Source organism: Dicentrarchus labrax, unplaced genomic scaffold, assembly GCF_905237075.1.
Source record: "Dicentrarchus labrax unplaced genomic scaffold, dlabrax2021, whole genome shotgun sequence".
Lineage (NCBI taxonomy): Eukaryota > Metazoa > Chordata > Actinopteri > Moronidae > Dicentrarchus > Dicentrarchus labrax.
The window spans coordinates 24,173,284-24,194,301 of NW_026136715.1; the positions used below are offsets into that span (position 1 = coordinate 24,173,284).

The 21,018-nt window shown below is 42.0% G+C and overlaps 1 protein-coding gene across 3 annotated transcripts in view; it reads left to right on the forward strand.

Annotated features, from left to right (window-relative positions):
• The first annotated feature begins 488 nt into the window (after positions 1–488).
• Positions 489–21,018, forward strand: part of LOC127377737 (plexin-A1-like) — a 260,122-nt gene continuing 239,592 nt past the window's right edge. For 2 of the 3 annotated variants that reach the window (XM_051425882.1, XM_051425883.1), the window contains exon 1: positions 493–680. The gene's annotated coding sequence lies outside the window, so the exon portion shown is untranslated. Of the gene's footprint in view, positions 681–21,018 lie in introns of all 3 variants that reach the window. The other variant, XM_051425884.1, reaches the window with a different exon arrangement.

Here is a 21,018-nt window from a genome sequence, read left to right on the forward strand (position 1 = left end):
CTCTCTCTCTCTCTCTCTCTCTCTCTCTCTCTCTCTCTCTCTCACACTCACACTCACACTCTCTCACACACACACACACACACACACACACACACACACACACAGTGTGAGCAGCAGGGAGTCATGAAAACAACAGAGCAGTGCCACTCTGCATGCATTATAAGATGACAGGAGCAATCAATCAAGCTGAGTCGGAGCAGGCTTTTATCAGGAATATATCAAAGAATCTGATTCCAGTAAAACAACCTTTATCATGTCATTTATGAGCCTCAACCAGAGTACAAGTAGGGTGAGAACACATGGTACCGCAGCCTGTACCGGGTCCAATGCTGCCACCTATGCGCACCACGGAGATGTGCGTCTGGTGAGGGGCTGTAACTAATTTAGGCAGCCAGGGGGCGCACTCATGTCACTAACCTCTCTCTCTCTCTCTCTCTCTCTCTCTCTCTCTCTCTCTCTCTCTGTGTCTATCTAGCAGGGGATGCCGGAGTCTAACCGCAGCTCTCCTCTCATTCATGCTGAGCGTTGCTCTCCTGTGCGCACGGAACTGCAGAGCTGAGCTTTGGAACCGGTGCTGCTGCTGTATGACAAGCCCGCCGGGAATGGAAATGTCTTCTGCTGCAACTCTGACATCCTAAAAAACATGCCAAGCAGGACGGACGTGAAGTGCGGTTTGATCAGTAAGTACAGCCAAACTTTTTGTGGTTGTTAATAATCTCCCCCTACTCGTCTTGGAGATTTTTTTCCCCCCGCATCCGAAATGTTGGTGACATTCCTCTCCTTTCCCCGCCGACCCTCTCCTTCCCCTCTCCCCTCCTTGTCCTCCTTCATATGCCTTCCGCCGATGTCTCTCTCCCCCGTCTTCGTCTCAAACATAAGCACACATGGACCGGCCTGTGCTGCAGGAGAAAATCCGGCTCTCTGTTGGTTCATTTTTGCGCTTCGGAACATCGCATGGCTTTGTTTTGCGCACACGGGGAGAAGCGGCATCAGGGCGCACGCCGGGGTTTGCGGATGAACTCTCTCTGACATGACTGATTTTTCTGGTGGAACTGGTCAAGTTGTTGAAGGTGAAGGATTGCCTTACCTCACTTGCAAGGATTTTGCGGATTCTGGAGGCGAAGTGGCAGCATGAATAGGCTGTTAGTGTATGAGCTCCACAGGGGGTGTTTTTATCTCCCACATGCTGGAGCTGTAATGTTTATATGGTACATCTGAGATCGCAGGAGTATTATAGGAATGTTGCCGCGATGGTTTAGTGATGCCATTAGACTAGCTTGAATCTTATAGAGCCTCTGGTGAGCGCGCTGCAGGCACACAATAATATTGTTGGAGTTCTTTGATTTGTGGCTGCTGCTGATTCTTTGCTGAAAAATCGGATTGAACCCGGTGTCATCTGCGCTCAAGACGCGAATTTAACTTGAAAACACTCTTTGCGTTCACTTTGCGCGTGCATGTGCGGTTATATGGAGACCATGGTTGTGTGTGTGTGTGTGTGTGTGTGTGTGTTACAAGTTTGTGCATGTATGCAGTTGTGTGCCTATTTGTACTTGTTAGGACGAAAAACGTGAATGCTTCAAAGTGTGTGTAGTGTTTGACCTGTGAGTCTGCGGGCTTGTGAGTGTTTTTCTTTAGGGATGTGTGTGTGAGTGCATGCATGTGCAGATGTGTGCGTGCGCGTGCCCCTCACCCACCCACACATACACACATACACACACACACACACACACTCACAGCATCATCATTTTGGAGTCGCATCAACGTGCTCTGACAGTTTTGTGTCACCTTATGAATTTTTGACTTGAAATGCGTAGGTGAGGCAGACAGGCTGATTTTGAGAGACTACCGGGCGCCAAGCCACCAGTTTGGCTGCCAAGCACATAGGAGAAAAAAAAATCTCTTTAGGTTATGTGTATTTGTTTGTGTGTGTGTGTGTGAGTGTGTGTGTGAGAGAGAGAGAGAGAGAGAGAGAGAGTCTTCTCTTTGCATGTTCTGAATCTCCTCTCATCTCCTTCTCTCTCCCTTCTTATCTATCTCCAGGGTGAACTTTGTGTGTGTGTGTGTGTGTGTGTGTGTGTGTGTGTGTGTGTGTGTGTGTGTGTGATGATGTGGGAGCTGTGGAGGAGATGCAAAGAGATGTATGGGGAAGAAAGACTTCTCCCCCCTCTCTCTTTAAGCGTGCGTGTGTGTCATGATGTGCCTGTGCTGGGACGTGTTGATAAGGCAGAAACCCTGAACATCACCTCCACTTTGGGGCTGAGGCGTGACATCCAAAGTGACTGCATGCATGGCTCTGGTGACATAATGATTGTGGAACATATTAGCTCCTCGTACACCCGCAGACACACACTGCTTGCAGAGGCTTTTAGCCCGAAATGAGTCGGAATCAGACTCCGGTGACAACGGTGCTGCATGTGCTTTGAGCTTCCTGTAACCTAATTACCTAGTTTATTCTTGGAGTCTTTTATTATTAATTTGTTCTTAGAGGAGATCATCCGTTTTCTTCCCGCTCTCTATGTATCCACCTTTCTATGTATTATTCTTTGGATGTTGTAACCAGGGTTCAGTCATGTTTAAATGAAGTTCTAGGATGACACTTCCCATGTGATAACATCTGTGGTGTTTAATCACATGTTTAAAGCAACCACATCCTACTTTCTTGCAGTTTTACAATCTCCAATGAATATGACTACACTTATGTAATATTTATATAGGAACTGATAGTGTGTTTGTGGTACTTGTGATAATGGATGTGGTATCATACAGTGCCTCTAGGTACACTAGGTAGTTTAATGGCAGTTTGATGTGATTTTTTGGTTAGTTTTCCAAAGCTTTGCTGTCATTGTTTCACACTGTTGTATCCTTTAATATTAAATGATGAATAATTAACTGCATAGTTCTTTTTTTATAAGGGGGTATTTAGGTGAACAGTCTCATTCTTGCGTTCACGGATGCGACTTTACTGTGTTTTGAAGTCTGTTCCTTCTGGAGATTCCTTGACATTGAGTTTTATGAGCCTTATTATAAGTGAAAATAGACTTGCCTGGCAGGAAATTATTGTGTTTGGGTGAAAACACCAACCGCCACAGGGAGCGTGTGTGCGGTCGGGTCCAGGTTGGTGTGGGGGTGGTGTTGTGTCAGCGCTCTCAGCCCTCAATGGCTCAGACCCCGGCTGAGCTGAGAGCTATAGACGATCGACGATGCACCCTGCGGTCCGTCTGCGTCGAGCTTCATACTTCAAATGCCTGTAATAAATAAAGCAAAAGAGGAGAGGTGGCAGTAAGAATGGCAATAAACCAGATTGATAAAGCACCTTTAACTAATTCAGTTCGAAAACCCCCAGAGGAAAGGTGTGATATGCCCATAGGATGTAATGAAAATGGCATTTAGCTGAGGGTTTTTTATTCCGAGTGCCTTCAGAGTCGACATTTGAATGCTGTATCGGTGGCCCCAGCGGGAGCTGAAGCACTGATCCAACAGCGTTAGAGCCATGCTCTCGTCTATTGAGCTGCTGATGACTAGACTGCCAAGTAAGCTGATATTACATGGCAAAATACCAGTCTGAATCCCACCTACAATAAGTTGTTTTCACCACTTCTGGAAGGCAGTTTATTGGATTAGCTCAGACTGGCATGTAGATCAAATAACAAAGAAATAGACCACTTAAGATAAAAATATAACAGATGTTATACATATATGCGAGCACCAAGTAAGGCTTGTCAGTGAAACATTACCACAACGTTACATACTGAATTATACCCAAAGGGCATTAGGTGTTGATGGGCATCTCTCCCTCTGCTGGCTAAAGCTAGTCTTTGTCAGTCATTTCAATGAGGAGAGTTCATTTTAAATATGATATCAGTATTTATTGGAATAGCAACAGTCCACCATTAAAGAGCACCCTCATTAAATGTAGGCTCAAGGAGATAAGAGATGCGACAGGACTCCCTCGGAGTATAGATGCTGTAGGTGGTGGAGTAAAGCCAGTAGCTGAAAACCTCTCAGGAGGATCTGCCAGAACAATCTAGAGATCAAAGTGATGATGGCAGAAGAAGTGGTAGGTTGCTCAGGATCAGGCCTGAAAGTCTGAGCAGCATCCAACAACCAGTCGGCTCAAGGAATGTGGGCAGAGAGACGAGATTGGATGACGTAGGAATTTGTGAATAAGACGAACTCTGACAGGAAGGAAAGTAGAAGAGATGGAGAAGAATTCAACAGTAGAGGAATAAAAGTAACAAAGCTTCAGGGGAACCTCCAGGTAGCCTGGTTTGTGAATATGTGAGGAGACTGGGAACTGGGATACCCCCAACTGGATTATGAAAGCACACAGCAAAATGCGTAGTTTGTATGCATGTAGAGTTTTTATCAAGCAGACCGTATCAAGCATTGCCCAATGTCCAATCATTTATATCAAAGAATATTTTAGTCTCTTGTTGTATTGGCTCCAACATGAGTATTACTGCAGTGGATGAGCCAATTTGTCCTGTTTTTTTGCTTCTTTTTCTGATGAGCCAGTGACAAAGTGTTTACAACTTCCAATTTCTGTCTGAACAAAATAGACAGATGAAGAGATTTGAGAAAAAAGTGGATGAGAGCATAGAGAGAGAGAGAGAAGTGGAAAAGAGAGCGATGAAGGGATGGAGCTTTTAAGTTCCCGGCATCTTTTTGATGCAGCCTCTGCAGTGAAAGGCCAAGGCAGATCAAACAGGGCAGGCAGATTGAAATAGTTTCTCTTGTAAGGGGAAGAGACGCTCCAATGCTGCACAGATGTGACAGGTAACCGCAAGACGGAGGTGGCAGCCGGTTTTGCACGCCGCCTGACTGCAAACACTCGCTTCCCAAGTTCAAAATAGGATGTTTTTGATTGTTGTTAGCATCCGCGTTTGGTATTTTCAAGTGAGACGAATGGTGTGTGTGTGGGCGGGGGAGTTATTTCCTATCCTAGTGTGAGCAAGGATAATTCTGCCGTTGTTTTGTCAGCAATTAAAAGAATTTCAGCAACCCCATTTTCTTCTGCTGCTGCAGACCATACAGCTTGTGTTTGTTGTCCCAAATGGCCAATTTCTGCCTTATGTTCTGTGCTGTCTGAACAGTCGAGGCAGCAAAATAATCAGTGTGTGTGCTAGTGTAGCCGAACAAACCCACATAAGTGAACTTGTCTGTGTTTCCTGTGCTTCTTTGACATTAGTCCAATCAGCACGTCCCCACATTTCTCACACACACAGACGCACGCTCGGACATCCTCCCTTTACCCTCCTTTTCTCCTTGTATATATTTAGTGCTGGGCCAAGGTCAAAGTTAGAGTGTTTCGTTCTTGTTTTTTCCGAACATGGCTTTTAGATGCAGATCTGTCTTCTGTTATCTGTAGTGGTAGTTAGACTTTCCCCAGGCCATGGTGGGATGTGGGAGGGAGGAACAGGGGGAAATGCAAAAAAGGTGGACAGAGGGAAGGATACTGCGGCACCATGACTACAAGGCATCCTACCCTTTATGCATCATTTGAAGACCAATACCAGCTTTTATTTTCTGCTAACAACTCTCAAATTCGGCCTTATATCAGCAGGAAGGGTTGTGATGCAAGCCAAAAACATTTTCAGACACTACACTGAATTGGTTTTGGAGAGGAATAGGTTTGAAACTGAGCTCCTGTAAGGAACTTAGAGGTGAAAAGTACACTCCATTGCAGTCTCAGAGAGAGCAAACTGTTTGAACGTTTAAAAAGCAACAATCAGAATACACATATCATGACGTCACACAAACTGCACACTGCAGGCTTATCTTAAACAATCAGGCCGATGCCTGTTGCTTTGCACCAAATGACACCAAAGGGACAAAAGAAGCCAAAGAAGCCAAAGATAATAATGTGGAGCACAGTGGTGCTTATGAAGCAGTTAGAAGTTTTCTCACCTCCTGTGGGGAGAGAAGTTCATCTGTAGCAGTTGGTAGGAATGGGAACGACTTTTGTGTTGCAGCCTGTTAAGATGCACAACTATAAAAGTGTCTCACTTGACCTAGACACCTGCAGGTGAGAGAATAAAACAGAAGGAAGAATGGGGGATTTTGGGGCATCACAGTAGAGAGCGAAGGGGATGAGGAGGGATAACTGAGGTCTGTGAAGGCGAGAGGCAGGTGAAAGTGGTAATAGACAGTGTGCGCCTCTATCTGGGATTGCTAGTAAGGCTCATTGAAGGAGGGAGGGGAGCAGAGCGGATGAAAGAGGCAGAAGAAATTGGAATGACGTAGGGGTGAGGAGGTCAAAAGGGAAGGTAATGACAGATGTTACATTTCTTATCAAACTTTTGAGCAAACAACTGATCGGGAATTGAAGAATCTTTCAAAAACTATTAGACCGTGTTTTTGTTCTGTGGTGTCCTCTAATGTAAGCCATATCACGCTGTCTGAAGACAAACAAATGGTTATATTTTAACCCACCATATAATGTAATCTAATCCAACAAACTCTTAAAATAGTTGGAAATCTAGCTAGTGATATTTTTTTTGCTCTGGCCTCTGTTGAGGAGGAAGTAAAGGAGGGAAGAAAAATAAACAAGAGAGAAAGAAACACAACGTGAAAAGAGTAAAGTCATGGAGAAAACGACCTAAGCGAGGTTTAAAAAATGAGAACGGGAAGAAAATGATAGAGGAAGAGAAGGGAACTGGAGGCAGTGAGGCAAAGAGAGAGTGACGGTGTTCCTGACAATGTGACTCAGATGAGAGGACTCGGAGAAGGAGGAGGGGATGGATAGGAACAAAAGAGGTTGAGGTTGTGCAATTCAAATTCGGGTCTTTCTGGAAGTGATTAGGAATTTCAAGAACAGGGGAGAGAAAGGGAAGTTGGAAAGAAAGACATGAAAGGAGACATAGAGACAGAGTGACTCACTTGATAAAACAGGCTTTGCTGTTTTTGGTGATTTTGATGACCATTTTGATTAGGCCTTTAGGTCATTAGGTCTATTAAAGTGGATATCAGTCTTCCTAGATTTGCATTGTGACAGTACCTTGAGTCTTTTATTACAGCACTGTAAGGTGTTCTCAATTCGGACATTGCCAGTGTGGACCATATGGGACTTTTGGGAACCACAGTGGAATTGATGATTGGATGAATCATCTTTCCAACACCATCTATCACGAACTTCAACCAATCAGATCAACCAAGCACATAATGCAGTCAAACTCCTACCGAAGCCAGCTGGGAGAAAAGCAAAAACATCTTTTCCATCGAGAAAAGCCTTCAGTGCCGGTCTTTGCTCTTCTTTCAAGTTCTGATATAACAGCATCTACACTAACCTTTATGCGCCCACCCACATAGCTGCCAGCACTTTATCAAAGGACACTGATTGGTCTGGTACCAAGACTGAAGCCCAGCAAGATGGATTCACGTGTGATCTTGCACATCCAGTTGCTTATATCTGTTGTAGCAGTAGGGATTGCCATATTGAGAGAGCCTCTCCAGCATGAAGAAATACCTACTAAGAGAAACTGAAATACTGTGTAGCAACTACTACTCTATTGGTCAAAATATTTTTTTGTTGTTTGAGAGACAAACAACTGTACAAAATATAGGCTGTTCTTAGTATCCTAAAAGACAGTGTAACTTGTAACTTTCATTACAATGCCAAGCTAGGGCTCACTCAACTGTTTGGTTTCTCCTGCTGTGAAAAACATAGCAATCCAGAGTTCAGTCATTCCCTACACTGTGTGACCAAACAAAGCTCACCAGGAGTCCAGCCAATATTCATATCCTGTTTTTCAACCAAAAAAAAAAAAGAAAAATGAAAGAAACAGACCATAACAAACAAAAACCAGCATTTGTATGATTTGTGTTTCATCGTGCTGCCAAAAGAAACAATTTGCCAGCTGGGGAAAAATATAAGGTAAACAGACAGTGCCATCAATCTTGTGTTTTAAACATTTTGAGAGGGATCCTGGCAGGTCCCGCTTGGCCCTGCTGTGAGAAAACTGCGGTAAAATGACAGGAATGACAGGCAGTGCAGGAATGCTGAGTCAGTGAGCACAATGACACTCCCCTGATCATCACGCACACACATGCCTGCGCGTGCATACACACACACACACACACTCACACACTCAGGCCCATCTCATTTTGTTGAGTGCTTAGTCAAACACAAACCTGCATGTGTGAGGGAGGGTTAGCTGTAAGGTTTTGTCTCTGTGTTTGTGTGTGTGTGTGTGTGTGTGTGTGTGTGTGTGTGTTTGAGAAATAGGATCAGAGAACCATATGCGATGCGTCCTCTCATGTGTCTCTTGGCTCTCTTCATTAGAAGTGTAGCTTCCAGGTTCAGCATTTTCCTCAAGGACACCCCAGCAGGTGTTTTTGCATCCTCACACAGTCCCAATGTGACATCACATGAAAAGTTTGACATTTGATTGCTTTGGACTTTGATCAGTTAATTGATTTTGCACCAAATTGGGCAATGGCACTGTCAGTGTTCTTTTGGGAGTCAAGCTTCTGGTGCAGGTGCATTAGTCCAACATCTCCAGCTGACATTCATCTTGCTCTAATGGAAGGAGGAGGAAGGAGAGGAAGGAGAACTGCAACATACATGAAGTGCCTGGCTTGAAGGCAACTGGCTTTTGCTTTGTCGTGACAGACAAACTTCTTTCTCGAGTTGAGAAATGAACTTTCTCCGCTCAGTTTAAGCCTCCTAGAGTGAGGTTATGCCAATCCAGCTCCGTTTACTTTCTTCCTTTTGTCTTTGTATGGGATTGTGCCAGCTTTAAATTTCCCTGCACTCTGTCTGAAAGAAGGATATGGCTGATAAGACACAGAGACGGTGTAGTGTTGATAGTAAATGCTTCCATTCCCCCACAACAAAGTAAACCACAGGGTCAAAAACATGTTGAAATCCATTTAAGGCACCTTGAGGTTTCCTGTTTTTAAGCAGCGCTCAGTGCTCAGGCCGTTGAAATTGCCCCGCATATCGCTACCTTTTATAGGGTGGTGATGCATGGGAAACCATTTTAAGGCAATGCAGACGGGCAATTTAGCTTTTAACAGACGCGGGGGGTTGCAAATGGACCGAAATTGGAGAGAAAGTGTTGAGTTTGGTGGAAGCAACAGTGACACAACAACGGAAGAAGCTTTTGTCTAGTGAGATGAATTTACTCAATAACCTCTGCCTAATGGGGCTGTCTATTATTTTCTGTTTTTGTGCCTATCTCTATTTCTCTCTCTCCTCCTTTCTCTTCAGCTTAGGTATTGTGTGCTATTATTTTCTGGGTTATTTTTCCCCGTCCCTTTATTCCCTCTCTGCCTTGCTCTGTCTCTCGCTCTCTCTACTTGTCCTTCAGGATATTCACAAGGCTTTGATAAACCTAAAATGATTATATGTATTAAATGTGTATTAAATTTAACCCTTTAATCTTTAGTATCGACAGACGCGTATTGTAGCATCAAGACACAATACTGTCCCATGGACTGAATCTTATTTTAATCTTATCAGGTCATTATCAAGTAAACACGCTACAATTATTTGCATCTGACTTGTAAACTCATGTAATAATATTGTTTATGTAAAGGATTTCACTTTTGAAATGTTTTTGGACAGTCCAGTCTCAAGATGCTTTTTGCTGTGTCTTGGATTTGTCTCTCTCTCATGGTTGTTTTCATTCAGACTCTCAGAATCTGTCTTTAGTCTTTAGCACCTCTGCTTTATGGATGTCATACAGTATGTATGGTCCAGGCTAAAATATGTCATTAACTTTTGGGGGGATTGCCATGAGATTTGGTGCAGACATTGATGGTCTCCAGAAGATGACGTCTATATCCCTGGAGATCCCCTGAACTTTTCTCTAGCTCCACCACGAGGTTGGTTTCGAGGGAAATTTCTCTCCCACTTTTGGATGAATTGTCAGAAAATTTGACATTCACGTGCCCCTCAGGATGAACTGCAATCTCTAACTCTCCCTCTGGTGCCATCATCCAGTACTTTGCTTTATGACCAGATACTTGCAAAACTAATGAGGTTCCCTTCAGATTCAGTTGTATTTCGTGTTCAGTGTTAATTGGCAGATGTTACTATGCTGACATGCTGAACTTAGCTGGTGAATGAGGTAAACATAAACAGCAGCATGTTAACATTGACATTGTGAGCTTGTTAGCATGCTGAATTTAGCATTTGGTTCAAAGCTCCACTGTGCTTAAGTACACAGCTTGCATTTCCATAGACCCAGTCTTGATTATCTTATCCTGGACTGTCTCGGTCTCCTGGGTGTTTTCATTCAGTCTTGTTTTGGTCTCGGTCTTTGGTCTCAATGGAGTACAGTTGTTTAGATTAGTTTTTTTTTCCTTTCCTGCCTTTCTTCTGCAGAGCCATTGGTTGCTCTTATATCAGGCAGGAGAGGTTGCTTTGCTGGACCCCACAGAGAAATTATGCAGTATCACATCTGCTGTTCTGCATTGCCATTCACATGTAGAGCTAATGCTTATCTGTCTGTGTCTTTGCCGTTTAACAACCAAGCATCCAGATTTTAGACATAAATATTATACTTTCATTGCCAGCCTGTTTCTTATATCACTTTTTTTGAATTACTTTTAATCATGATTTTAAAAAATGTAGGACATTTTACATTGTCTATGTTTCCTAGCACATTTCAAAAACCAAAGAGTACTGAAGGTAAACCACAGCTGTCTCACTGATAGTGGCATTGCTGGAGAGAAAAACAGAAATCAGCCGGCAGATTAGTCTGTTTACCATCAACATGCATTAATGCTCCAGAAAAGCATCAATTGGATCTCACTGGCGCATCCCCTGCTGTATGTTGGCTACCAGTGGCTGTTCTGTGTGTGAGACTGAACAGTCGTGGATTGAGAAGTCAAATCAGTGAATTTTAAAGATACTGTACATCTTCCCACCATCCTTTTTTTGTCCATATAATTCCACTTTCTCTTCCATTCAGTCTCTTCATTTGTTTTTTCAGCGTAGGTGCATTGTATGACTGTTTTATTCCTCCCTCCCTCTCACTTGCTCTCTCTCTGTCTGACTAGTGCTGTTGGTTTTAGAGATCTCAGCAGACTGACTAGAGGAGGCTTTGCTGCAGGCAGCTCCTTCTCCCTAATGAGAGAAATGGAGCCATTCGCTGCATGCATACACTTCTACGCTTTGTGTGTGTGTGTGGGTGCACGTGTGTGTTCCCTAGCAGCGTGTGCCTGTGTGTATGCGGTGGGAGTGTTTGAGTGTTTATGTATGTGGCTTTGTGAAATTGGTTGTGTGAAATATTATGTGTGTGTTTGAGTCAGCGTGTTTTTGTATGTAGCTGTGGGGTTTGTTTTTGAGCATTTGTGTGTGTGTGTGTGTGTGTGTGTGTGTGTGTGTGTGTGTGTGTGGAGAGAGAGAGAGAGAGAGAGAGAGTCTCCACACACTGTTTCAAATTCTTTCCTCTTGTGAAACCGAGGAAACTGAACAGTTTATGTGGCTGTTGAACACAACATTTCATTTTCCCACTGTGTGCTGATGTAGTTGACTGGCTTCCCTGTGTACTCCTGGAGGAATTCAGCTCCAGGTTTCTTCTTCTGTAGAGCTATATTATAAACTCAGCTCATGCATACCTGCACATGTGTGTCTGCGTGTGTGTTTGACATGGTACAGTGTGTTCAGAAATGGCTGAATCCTAGCATACAGTAGTAGATATCTTGTACATATACTTATCAGATGTAAAGGGGTTTTTTCAGATGTAAAAGTCTTTTTTGGATTCCTGTCTCTTTTACTTAAAATCAATCACGACAATTTAGCTAATAAGCAATACCTGCAACTAATAGTTATAGAATAGCTGTTTTATTATAATTATTATTATTATTATTATTATTATTATTATTATTATTATTTTAGTAATAATAAGAGTTGTGCCAAAAAATATTTATGGCAAATCCTCTTTTTTGAGAAGTTAAAACCAATGATTGATTATCTAAAATGATTGACAGTTATGCAGATTCACTAATTGATAATTTGACAAATTCTTTGCCTTCTTTTATCAAGTATGTTCCCATTGTGAACAATAATGAAGTTAAGGAGGAGAGGACTGTCCAATGCTATCCTCAATCTGCCAACACTGAATCTTTGAATCTTTCTCACTATTGACTCACATTGTTGCTGGCTGCTGAGGGTGATATTTACCATAGTGCCTTAATACACTTATCACTTTTAACACACTATCATGTTGCCCCTTTAATGCATCTGTACTTGATCTAGCTGGAGTGTTATTGTGGTCTCTGTGGCCGGTGTTTGTCTTGTCAGTGGAGCCCGACAAATGCTGGAGTTTTGGGGCCAGCACTGATATTGATACTTCCCACAATGTTTGGACATTTTACAGACAAGATGATAATTGATTAATCATAGAATGATCTGCAGATTAATCGATAGTCAAAAATAGTTTTATATCTTATCTATTATATATCTTCCCATAATCTTTAAAGAAAAACAAAATGTATTATGATTTCAATCAAATCACTCTCTATTCAGACGCCATATTAATTTAGCACTTTACCACCCAGTACTGCGACTGTGCAGTGTCAATGTTCTCTTGTGTATGTATGTTATATCCATGTCACTGTGTATGATGAGTCTATTCCACACGTGTGTGATCTGTTACCACAGCTGCTGTGGGGATTACTCCTTCTACAGAGAGACAGAGAGACAGAGAGAGAGAGAGAGAGAGAAATGAATGAGAGTGTGAATTGACCATAAAGCCCTGCCACTCTGAAGGGATTAGAAGGGGTTAAACTGCAGGGCATGATAAAGACTGGCATTTCTCTGTCACACACTTAGGCTACTGCTGCTGTGTATGTGTGTGTGAGAGAGAGAGATGTACTACTACCATGACCTACACTAACCACATTGTCATGCTAGATGTGTGCATTTGTGCTTGCAGATGTGTGTGCATGTATGTGTTTTTGAAGATGTGAGTGTGAGTGACCTATAACTACCATGGGGCAGCCAGGCAGTTCCAGAGCTGAGCAGCAGGGGATTACTGATGGGTTTTTCTCTGCATGCTGATGCTCAAAACCGGGTGAAAGGGAAAAAAAAGTTGCATGGAGAGAAATACAGAGTAGAGGGAGACAGTGTGTGTTTGTGTGCATGTGGGAGAGCTGGCGAGACCGAAAGAGTGAGGAATTGCCACTCGTGCTGCTGCTTAAGAGTGACTTATTTCGGTTGTAACATACTGCAGGAACACAGAGCAAAGCCTCAGTTCATCATCAGAACTTGCACACAGTTTTATGTTACATGAGAAAACAGACAAAAAAAACTCCCTCTTATCATAAATTAAAGGATTGGATATCTTAGGTTCACCCCATTAACACAGAGATTGCCATTCCACATGAAGATTTTTTTTTTTAACTCATTTTCATGACAAAATAAATATTTTTCCACATCACTGATTTCCTTGTCGCTTTCTACAAGTTAAACATCAATATACCATTGTCAAATTAGCTGTGATACCTTGTTATGATTACTTTAAACAAAGGAAACCAATGGCAGCCTCATGTTAGATATCTAGAATGAAAACCATGTTTCCCATAAACCCTGTTGCTTTTTCTTGGAAGGGGAAACGTACAGAGATGTGAAGTGAGTCTCTGCATCCGAGAGCATTTTTTACCCATTTGAAAATGTTCTTTTAATGAGATCCTCAGTGGTATTCAGTAAACACCAGAGCCCCCTGGATGATTTAATGATATTGATATATAATGACATATGGCCATCGGTTCAAGTGCATTTCTAAAATAAATATGTTGTTTTCCCCATCAGTATGGCCGATTCCTCTGAATACTTATACACATGATCCTCAGATGCCATTGCTGTGAAGAAAAAGCCAGAAGTAGAAAATTAAAACTACTTCACTGTTGCAATTGGGAACAAAACACAGCACAGTTTCAAAAATTCATCCAAAATTGAAGATACCCTGTGGAGTTTTTGACCACTCCTGCCGTCTGCCTCACATTATTCCACCAACCAACAGTTGGGTGACATTAACATGCATCACACAAACATTAGCATTTGTAAATGTTTTATGAGTAAATAAGTGCATTAAACACATTTGTAAGGCCTCAAGGATACACAGAATGTGTTTTGGTGGGAAACACTGAATGTAAAAAGAACTTTTGTTTACAATGAATGACATGAGGGACCTTTCCTTCTATCCTGGGCACTCACAGTAACATCACTGCTCTGTTCAGTCCTCATCCAAAGTGTCCATCAGCCTTTAAATGATCTTTATTACTTTATTGGTATGAAACTGCTATGTACATACAGTTGTTTTATCTTAAAATCTTTCAATGACATGCTCTGCGTCGCTTCTTTGGAGGGAGATTTCAACACAAGCAGCTTCCATGCATTCTGCAGCACTCATGCTTTCAAACAGCCCTTTCTTACTCCCGTCCCCGCCCCCCTGCCCCCATCCCTCCAGTTTTTGGCGGCCCTGTTTGGGTTCTGGAAATGATTACTGAGCCAGACAGACCAATCAGATAAAGCTGCTACAGCGGCCGCAGAGGGTCATGGGTAGGGGTTGAGAGGTCGCATTCCATCCTCTCTGATTAGATCCACTCTTCACACTGTTGCACTGTAAACTGTCACAGCTGTGTGAGCGCACATGCACCAAAATCCCGGCTGCAGCATGTTCTGTTGTTATAATTGATTCAAGAAGATGCTTGGGTGATGTCGTACTGAGTCACTGACAGTCCTATGCATGATGTGCATTATCAGTATTGCACTGCAGGATACATTAATGCATAAAAGAATGAAAGATTTTGTCTGTCTTTATAAAGGAACCCAACAGAAACTAGAGCTGTCACCCATACTGGGTCCTCAAATAGATTAAGATACAGACAATAGAGCCTTTATTACAACCCAGATCTGGTTTAATCAGTGATGTCACCCTTATGCATCTACATATCTGTCTTTGTTGGAGACTGAAGAGTGGACTTGGAATTAGTTTTATGTGCAGCTGTTGTTCTGAAATCCATTTCCTCCCGCCAAAGTGAACCAAACCGAGCTGTGCCAGGCTAAGCTCGAACATGGCTAATGGAGCCATGGATTTTTATGCGTTTGTCCTGGTTCAGTGTTTCTGGCACTTTGCTTCACGCTTGGAGTCACAGCGCATTTTTTCCACATTTTGCAGGCTGGAAAAAAGAGGCTACGGGGCTGGGGCCAGAGCAAGGGCTTTATACCCCTACACACACACACACACACACACACACACACACACACACAGAAAGACACACGTTTCCACTCAAACCCATGCCCTGGGTTGACCTCTTCACATGGACGCTTGCATATGTGCACATTCAGCGATGCTTTGTGCCAACTTCAGTCTTGTTCTGTAGGTTTTTTTATCCATACGAGGTGCAATCAGACATCAACAGTATTGCTTTGCGCGGCAGCCTGATGGTTGTCATTTGTGTGTTGATTATGTCTTTACATTTATGCCTGCTGATGTCTCGTTTACGTGAAATGTGTGCCTGCTGGTGAAAGACTGTGTCAGCCACAATGACACGGCGAAGGGGATTACTGCTCGAATGCGACGAGTATATCAACGCTGTCCAAACATCTGGTTCTCCCTGCAAGCGTTGAGTGAGTCGTAGACCGGAGTGCGTTACCCCACTCCAGAGGTCCTTTAGGGAAATGAATGGGGCTGATATACTGAGAGGGCCCGGCACAGCCAGATTAACAGATTTTTATCACCCTAAATGGAACTTGTTTTCACAGTCTTTGGAGCTCTCCTTCTCTTTTTCACACACAAAAACACACAGTCACGCAGACATGATTAGTATGCATCGCATGAACAGTGCTTGTGTTTCTCTCTTTTCAGCCTCTCCCTGTTTAAGGAGAGATCTTTTTGGACAGATGTATGTGCCACCTTTCTGAGTTAAACAAAGGTCACAGACATCTTTCCTTACTGACTAGAAGTCTCTCTTTCTTATGGTGAGATTCAGATCGGAAGTTTTGCTTCCTTCAGTGCCCATATATTACCCTGATATCTACTCTGAAGTTCATCTCCATGACGTTCGTTCCTCCAAAAGCCCATGACAAATCTTAATGTATGACTAATTTAATTTACAGAATTACTGGAGCTCCTGTCCTTGTGATAAGAGTCCTGAGAGAAGCTGCTGAAGCTATCAGACAGTGATATGCTCTATGTGACCATATCCCTGCATTCCTCTCCGCTCTTTCTGTTTTCCTGAAGCTAAAAAACTGGCCTGTACAGGACTGTATTTAGGTGGAAGCAGAACTATTCAACTAGAATTAAAAAAAATAACTAAAATAAAATAAAAAGTACCATTGAAAGTGTTAATAGTTTTCCATCTCTCTGTGACAAAATGTTCAAAAAAGCTTATGGAGCCAGGCAAAAACAAATAAACAAATAGAGCCTGTGTGAAGATAGTTGGCCATTGCCGCGTTCCAGGAACTGAAAAGTGTAACATGAGTTGATTGAAAATGTTCCAATAAAGGCTTTTGATGGAAGCTATCACTTCTCTAACACTGGCAACAGCAACAGATATATGTTTATAAAAAAAAATGGAATATGGCCCCTCATTCTGTGCCAACAAGTCCTGGCAAATAAAACTAATGCTTGTTTTCAGATTGGTGGTTCCAATTTGTCAAAGGCAGAGCTGCACCAAAGACAGACATATTCTTATTGGGTGAGCAAACCTGAGAACATTGGTTTGAATGTAAAAATGTAAATTCTGTATTTTCTTTCTGTTGATGTATGACCAGAGCATTCGTGATCAAGGGAAGTCAGCAGGCTAGCTAACTTCTCTATAACCTCGGGTTTATGGCTTTAATTTGAAGCTATGATATCGAGTCAATAGATAACTCCATAATTACTTTAGGAGCTGCTCCTTGTCGTTTTCACGGTGCCCTGGTCTTATGTTAGAGCCACAAATGATATTTCTGCTTCTTTTACAACAGCTACAAAGATAAATCTTAGCTTAACTAAAACCTGCTGCCAGTGTGCTGCCTGTATAAAGTGATGAGTCATATTTGTGCAGTTATACTGACTCAGGGGGTGAGTTATACTCAAAGAATGCTGCTCATTATTTAGTTTCTTACTCGTAGGCTCATGTTACAGTCAGTCTTTCTAGAAAAATGATCATTCCGACAGCTGGATTAGATCATTTCTCATATTGGGTTAAAATGGAATTCTTTAAACTATGTTTTTTAATATTTTTTTGATTCAACCTTGGTTTAAGCTGTTTGCTCAAATGTATATGTTGGTTCTTATTAAACATTTCAGTTGACAGTGGAGCTGCAACGTTTAGTTGAATCATCAGTTAGTCAGTTGAATGAAAATTAATTGCTGGTTCCAGCTACTTTTCTTGGTCATTTATGATAGTAAATAAGTCTCAGTTTTGGACTGTTAGTTGGACTAAAGAAGCCCAATTTTCGGACTTTATATTATAGTATTGACTGAACAATTAATTGCTTAATCTTTGTTAATTGGCAAAGCAATCAATATTGAAAAATATTGTTTGTTGCAGCCCTAGTTGACAGTTGAGTGTTAAACTAGCAGAAATAGAGTATGATTTGATGCTGGCAGCCAAAGGTCCCATGAGGACAATACCATTGCTCTCTTAATGTGATGTATTTCCTGTTCCAACAGAATGACCGGATGTGAATAAAGACTATGAACGAATGAACTGCATTCATTTCTGTAGAGAAAAGCAGTTCCATAAGTCAGCCAGAAAGGTATGATTGCTGAAATGTTATCCATTTTTAATCACTATTATTATAGTGATTTTTTTTTTGCCTTTATTAGACAATGCCAGAGAGATGACAGGAAAACAAGGGAGAGAGTTGGCGTCTTAACCCCTTAGCCACAGCGGCGTCATGTGATGACATATTTGCAATGACTTAATTTGTTGGGCTGGTGCATCATGAGGTCACCACTGAAGATGCACCGTTTTTGAGAAAAGTAGCAGTAGTGTTTCAGGACTTTTAAGTGACTGAGGAGATCTTTAACGACTTCAGGAAAGTAACATTTTATGACCAATCAGGACACTAAACGACTTGTCAAGATGGACTCTGCTCTTTGTAACCTTGTGAACTCCTCTGAAAATCTTCTCCCAGTGTCCTCTGGGGTTTGTGTCTCCCAGGTTAAGGGTAGACAGTATGTTTACAGTATTGGATTGCTCTCTTGGAGCACATCCACAGAGACGTGATCCCTTCAGTCTCTGTCTCTCTCAATCCCAGCCAGGCCTGTCTGTACTCTCACGCCCTCTCTGACCCCCCAGGCCCAGGGGTGTCCCCTCCACATGCCTGAAGGAAAAATGGTTTAACAGCAGTATCGGGAGGACTCTAGTTGTAACGTTGTCTGACTGAATATTTATTCAGCAGCAGGTCTCCGGCTGTGTATGGATGATATGACCGATACTGATATTTCACAGTGGAGCAGTGTTTTTGTTTTTATTACATTAGTAGGGCCTAGGGTGTGGGTTTTTCCTCATTGACCCTCTTTATCAATACTTTTAAACAGCTAGAATTACTTTTGAAAATACTGTTAATCTTACTTGAACGTGTTTGTCCTCATTCTGTTTTATTTTCAAGCCATAGAATAATTTCCTCTATATTTTACTGTCAGTATTTATTCGGTTATCTTATTTACATAATCACATTTTTATTTATTTTAGTTATTCTCCAATCGTAATTTTGTTCCAGTTTTATTTGTCTTTCTCTTCTCTCTTATGAAACTGTAACAGCTTTATGGAGAAAGGTTATTATATCATTGTTAAAGAGGGCAAGCAACAGTAACAGCAACCAAAATCCATCCTATAATTTGACTGGAAGTACTTCTTTTTTTTGTATTGACTTGAATTATGATTTCCACACTGAAAGAAAAGCAAAATGAAGGCGAGTTCCAATACATCACCACTCTCAAGCAGGACAGCAAACATATGCGGCTGATTATTTATGAACCCCCATGGGCGTATGCCTGCCAAAATCTACACCACACTGCTGCACCCGGCTGAAATATTGCTTTAAGGTTAACAAGAGCAAATCGTGAATATCTATAGCTGTGTTATAGAAATGCAATACGCTGTGGGCCGGCCATCAAGTCCTCATGCTGGAGATAAACACATGCAGTCAGAAAGCGTGGCTCAAGGGTCTGGGTTAAGATGTTATGTTAACAAGAGCAACGTCAGCGGAAGATTGTGTTCAGAAATGAAATGTGTTAGTGGAACTTGGTGATTAGTTTGCATGAGGCTCTGTACAAAGTCCAAATGCTGCTGTATAGTGAAGTCATTTAAGTGTGTGAGGTTGTGGTAAGAGAGGTTATGCATTTCTGTGTTTGTATACCATCATGTGTTTATTACTGTGGACCAAAGGTGAACTCCCAGCAGTTTTATGACGTGGTTGTGTCTAAGTGTCCCTGTTATCTACTTGAATCCAAACCTACGCTATCTAAATGTGTTGTCATTCATAGCCTAGACTCACAAGCCAGTCTCTAAATGCTTCAATCAGTAGACTGAGGTCTTTCTCCGGGCTTTTGTTGCTTAAACTGGGTGGAAATGAGACCTTTTTAGCAGCCATTTTGACATGAAACAGTAGGGTAACCGCAGGTGTTACCAATGATACTAATAAAGATGTTGCTCGGGACATCCATTTTCAATGTTTTAAAAAGCTCAATCTCCGGGTATCAAACTGATTCACTATATCTCTTGCATTGCCAGACAATTCACAGCCCTTTTACTGAAGTCACTTAGTATATCAAATATTATGTTTCTTCAGCTGGGAGATAATTCCACTCATTTCTTTTGCATTTTTTATCTTGAAATACTTCAAGTATTCTTTCAACTTGTACTTAAAACAAGACTGATCATCCACTGATATCAGAATGAAAACACTTATTCTAATTCTTCCAACATGCTGATCTCCACTAGAAACAAGTGACTACCTGATTAAATCCTGATTTAATCAAGGTTATAATAATCATCATAGGGTGTGTACCAACTTGAACTGCTCACACTTCCACATACAGATCTTGAACTGCTTGTGAACCCAGTCTCTCTTTCATTTGTTTGACTGTCCTGTCATTGCCATGTCATTAGACTGCAATAACACCATTGTGATACTTTACTACTCTGCATAGTGAAGGTTTCTTTTCACTTGCCCACAGGGAGGTCAGAGGTCAGGTTCAGCTGCAAAACAGCAGCCCAGATAGGAATTCAGCCTCATACTCAAAGACTCAGCAGAGTTGATTCATGTCACCATCGAGGTCTTTAAGTTGGATCATCTAGTCGAAGGCTTAACCATCATCTTCACATCAGCATCAGTTTCTATTTTATTAAGTCAAATAAAGTATATACGATGAGAAGAGCATGTGTGCACTGGTTGAGCCTTCCCCCTGTGAGGCCGTGGCCCTGCAGCAGTGCTGGAATGCGGTCAGTTCTCCGACGTGATAATCAGAACCAGACTCGGCAGCCCAGGATCCCATCCAATCGCAATCAGGCCAAAGTAACGCCTCAAGATTTCGCCCCCTCTGTGACTGTAACCTCATGTCTAAAATGTAGATCCAGATTTGATTAGCAATGGAACTAGAGCAGAGTGTATTCATTGTTTTTATGTCACGGCCCCCTGAGTAAAGACAAATTAGGTTCCAGACCCCCATTTGATAAGATTTCGTCCCAGGGATCTCGTAAGGAAAAGAAGTCTGTTGTTGATTTAGTGTCGCATGGGACTGAAGTGGATTGTATATCTGTCTAAAAATGTAAATGGTAGGATGGGGGTGCCGGGAGTGACACCTGAACAGGAAAGACATCATACTTTTTCTAAGTGGAAACATTTCAAAAGAATTAAATTATAGCATAATCAAGTTTTTTTTCCATGCTGATGCAGAGCCCCTGTATCCCCCCTCAGGGACACTTAGAGCTTATGGGGGCCACTTTAACAACCACTGTGTTAGAATATATTATGACAGGAAGTGAGGGTAGGTTGGACATGTTCTCCGTGGACACTGATCATACAAGAGCAGAGAACTGTATACATTTATTCCAGAGAGGCCACTC